The 4931-nt window shown below is 35.2% G+C and overlaps 1 long non-coding RNA gene across 1 annotated transcript; it reads left to right on the top strand.

The window, feature by feature from the left end:
- Positions 1–261: 261 nt before the first annotated feature.
- On the top strand, positions 262–4443 carry LOC121402859. The gene is made up of 2 exons (XR_005966825.1): positions 262–569; positions 4001–4443. It is a non-coding gene; the product is annotated as an uncharacterized LOC121402859 (long non-coding RNA).
- Positions 4444–4931: the final 488 nt, after the last annotated feature.

Genomic DNA, 4931 nt, shown 5'->3' with positions numbered 1-4931 from the left:
TACGCAATATATACATCTGCCGCCCTTAGATGTAGAACATCGATCAACACTGTTGTAGGTAAGTGTAGGGGGGCGATATCACTCCAACTTGCAGTACAGCACTAAAGAGTGACTGAAGTTTATCAGAGCACAAGTCACATGATTGGGGGCAGCTGGGAAACTGACAATATGTCTAGCTCCATGACAGATTTCAAAATTAAATAGAAAAAACATCTGTTTGCTCTTTTGAGAAACGGATTTCAATTTAGAATTCTGCTGAAGGTAAAATTTCTTCAACTAATGTGCATATAGTGATTGCCTCAATTTCATATTTTCCTTTTATTATCACCTGCCAAATTAGTTTTCATTTTTGTATCTTTTTTCTATAAAAAAGTAAAACGAGGTGTAGACTATACACTACATTATCAACAAATGTTTGAATCTGCAGATGAATAAATGTTTCCATTTTGTTTTAGAATTCCCCCATTCAGTTATTTCACATGGATACTTCCACATCCTTCGTCTCTTTGGAGCAGTCGTCCTTGGTACACTGATCTTATGTGCAGTTTATCTGAGCTGCAAGATATAAGGTAGGACTTTAAGGCCATTATTCTGTGAAATCACATTCTACCCTTCATTTTCAATCGGTCTGCCACAATTTAAATTAGTCTTGAAAACTGAAATTGTGAAAATACAACTCCCATTAAATTATACATGAACTTACCAGCTTTGAGGTGCCATTTTTATATGAGTTTTCAAGACTTTTGTGCTTAAAGGAAAACTATATCACCAAAATGAACACTTAAGCAACAGAAAGTTAACATCGTATTAAGTGGCATATTAAAGAATCTTACCAAGCTGGTTTATATATTTAAGTAAATATTGCCCTTTTACATCTCTTGCCTTGAGCCACCATTTTGTGATGGTCTGTGTGTTGTCTCAGAGATCACCTGACCAGAAATACTTCAACTCTAACTGTAACAGAAGAAAAGACACAACTCTGTCTGTTAATTGGCTCATGTGACCTAACATGTATGGTTTGTTTGGTATGTTTGTGTGGACACTGAATCGTACGATCCCAGAGGGCAGCCCTTATTTTTTAAAATGGCAATTCTCTATTTATGATTACCCAATGGCACATACTACTAGAAAAGTATATTATTATGAAAATGGTTTATTTACATGAATCAGGATTTTACATGAGCTGTTTTATGCAATATCTTTTTATAGAGACCTACATTGTTTGGGGGTATAGTTTTCCTTTAAAGAGATACTGACACCAGAAATTCAAGTTTTTTTTTAAAATCTATCATAGCATTGCTTTGCGTGATATTTATAATTTTGCCATAACAGTATTTGCCCAATGCTTATACATTGCTTATCTGATCCCCGTGTTCCTGTATGAGGGGGCTGCTATATTTGTGCAGCAATAGTCCATTAGCATTAGAAACTGACAGTTTGAGAAGGGAGAGTCAAGGTTTAGAAACTTCAAATAACAATAACTTACAAAAGCAGCCATTTCATCCGCAAATGATCAACATAACCTATAGATAACTTTAAATGTACATTTATATTTTGAAGAGTAGTTTTTTAGTGATTATTTTATTTAAATAATATTACATTAAGTCGGTTATTTATCAAGGTCTGGATTTATCTCAATATCGGCTGCTACAAACTCCGATCTAAGCCGCTCGGGTTTTTAACGCTTATTTATTATTACATTTTCCCGAAAATTTGTTTTGCGGGAAAAGCTCAGACTTTCACGATTTTTTCATGAATTTTCCCCAAAATCTCCAAATTTTTCTGAGTTTTCACCCGAAAGCTCTGAAAACATTGTGAAATTGCTCAAAACCCCTGACACAACCAAAAATCAATGGGACTGTTCCCATTGACTTGTATGCGACCTCGACAGGTTTGAGATGCCGTGGTTTTATATTCGGGCTTTTTAGCCCTCGGGGTTTAATAAATTCTGAAAAATTTGTGATTTCTTTAAAAGTTTGATTTTACAAAAAAAAAAAAATCGAATTTCGGGGAATTTCTGGGAATTTCGGGTATTCGGAGCTTAGCAAATAACCCCCTAAGCTTTGCAGCCCAGCAACACTGGGGTCTCAGGTTCCATTTCAGGGAACTGTATGTTCAGCCTGTGCTTGAGTGAGTTTCCTCTGGGTTTATATCTCCCAATATTCTTATCTGAAATGGTGAGATAAATTAGGTAACATCCCTGATCTTCCCCAAAATAACAACAAAACACAATACAACATTACATAACAACATAAAACAACATAACATATGAATATAGCATAATACAACACATCATATCACCACAACATAACATAACATAACAATACAACATAGCACAATGCAACATTGCATTACTCAACACACAGCATAACATACCATAATACATAATACAACATAACACAAAACATAACAACATAACACAATACAGCAACAGAAAGGAAAACTAGACCAAACAATGACCACCAGCAGTTTCTAGAGGGATTATGACAGTAGGTGATATGGAAAAGACAAAACCTCAATGTGGGCCACTAATTCCTTCATTTATTCTGCAAGTGAATAGCAAAGAAAAAATAATTATCGTTTCACCAATTGCCGTTTTCAATAAACAGTAATTTTGGTAGAAGAAATTGAAAACTATTGAATATATATATATACTGTATATATATATATATATATATATATATATATATATATATATATATATATATATATATATATATATATATATATATATATATATATATATATATATATATATATATATATATATATATATGTGGGGATGTGAAAATCTTAGACACCCTTACACTTTACAGACAGGCACATCCCTAGTAATATGGACACCTCAGTGGGTCCTTATGGGGACCTTGTGCTTATGTAACCCCTGCAGTTCACACAGTGTACACTAGTGGCACTGTGCCAGAGTAGAAAAGGTTTAGGAACCATGTGCTCTGGGTCCATTGCTTTAGCCCAACCAAGCAGGCTGGAAGGGAATGGGTAGTGCTGACCCTAGGCGCCTTGGCCCTAGTAATTAGATAGCTATACTAGTTTTATAGATCGCTCTAGGAGTGATAGAGAGGTTAAATAGTTGAGCAGCTCAAGGCTCCGCCGAGGAGATTAGAGGGATTAAGATCCCAGGGTATTACTGACCCAGAATAAGTAACCAAGTGTTGAGATAGGGATGTCAGGAGTTCCCCTAGTCTGCCACTGGAAGATATCCAGAAAACCGGGCTATACCCATCACATGCTGTCAACTTACTCTCTGCTGTATATTCCCTAGCCTGTGGGGATTCAGCCTATACGTGCTGTGAGTAGTGATGGGCGAATTCGCGGCGAATTTGCGCGATTCGCCGCCAGTGAATAAATTCGCGGCAAAAATTAGCCGGCGTCAAAAAATTTTTATTCGAAAAAACGGGCGCCGGCGTCAAAAACGGGCGCCGGCGTTGAAAAAACGGGCGCCGGTGTCAAAAACGAGACGCCGGCGCAATTTCGCAAATTCGCCCATCACTACCTGTGAGTATATGCTTCCTTTATGCTGCTGTGTATGTTCTATACTCCATTGTGGATCAAGGTGCTAAATGATCTCTGTGCTATTGTTCAATAAATACTGTTCTTGGTTCAACTGTTAAAGAACTACTGGCGCCCATCATTGTGTTATCGCATCAGGTTACAGTTACACTACACCCTTGCCTCCACCCCGCTGCGAGGGCTTACCCCTGAGAAAGAGAGCTCATCGGTAGTCTCAGCCCACCAAGGAACGTAGCTAAACTGTCCTAGCACAAGTCAGTTTAATATAGCGCTACATATATATATATATATATATATATATATATATATATATATATATATATATATATATATATATATATATATATATATATATATATATAAGTTATAATAACTCAGCACATGAAGTGTTATTGCACTGTAAGTTCTATATTTCTAAACATGTTTTAATCAAAAAATAGCATCTGATCTTTTCTTTCTTTTTTCCTGTAAGAATAAAAGATGCATCAGTAGAAGAGCCAAGTACAGTGTGGATCCCATAGAGGAAATATAAAGGGAACAAAATGAACAAGGAGGACAAAATGGCTAAAGTCTTGTTTGTTATTGTCATATGATTCTACATTCGGACATCTACATTTCGCATCATCAATCAATCGACATATAGGGAAGAGGACATTATAGCAACATTGCAATAAATAATAATCATGAATCAGTAGAATTATGTATCATTTCATTCTAATAATGCTGCATTAACACCGGCAAAATCTCTTTAGATTGAAAATATGTCTATAGCAAAGTGTAGCAGGTACAGTGTGTAATATTTCATGTTATTTTAGTGTCTCTGATAGCTGAACATTATGAAACCTGTAGCCTGTTATTAACCTGTATAACCACATTTCTTACCACTTTTTAATAAAGTTGTTTTCATTTCCCATATCTCATAACATTATCCAGTACTTTATTCCTCAAATAGGTTAAATAAATACAGATTCTTATTTAAAGTTGGCTTCTTCTATACATGAGTACAGAGATGATATTAAGGGGGTTATTTACTAAAATTCAAATGTATCTCATTATTTAAATAAAAAAAAACACACCCAAACTCCCATACCCGATCTTATAGGATTTAAACAAGAGCTCAATTTAATCGGTTCGGGTAAAATCTTGATAAAATCGTGCAAAAAAAACGAATCATACTTTTTTCAAGAATTTTTTTCTGAAATTTGCTCGATTTTTTTCTATTTTTTTCCCGAAAGGCCAGAATTGTTTGGATTTTTGCCCAAAAAGCACAAATGGACTGATTTGCGGGCTAATTCTAGCACAGATCATAGCAACCGTGCATTGATTTGAATAAGAGACTGTAATATTAATAGGAAAGGACCAGAATAGAAAGAAGAGTAATCAAAAGTAGCAATAATACATTT

This window comes from Xenopus laevis, chromosome 4L (genome assembly GCF_017654675.1).
Source record: "Xenopus laevis strain J_2021 chromosome 4L, Xenopus_laevis_v10.1, whole genome shotgun sequence".
Lineage (NCBI taxonomy): Eukaryota > Metazoa > Chordata > Amphibia > Anura > Pipidae > Xenopus > Xenopus laevis.
This window is presented reverse-complemented; position numbering and strand designations above follow the sequence as displayed.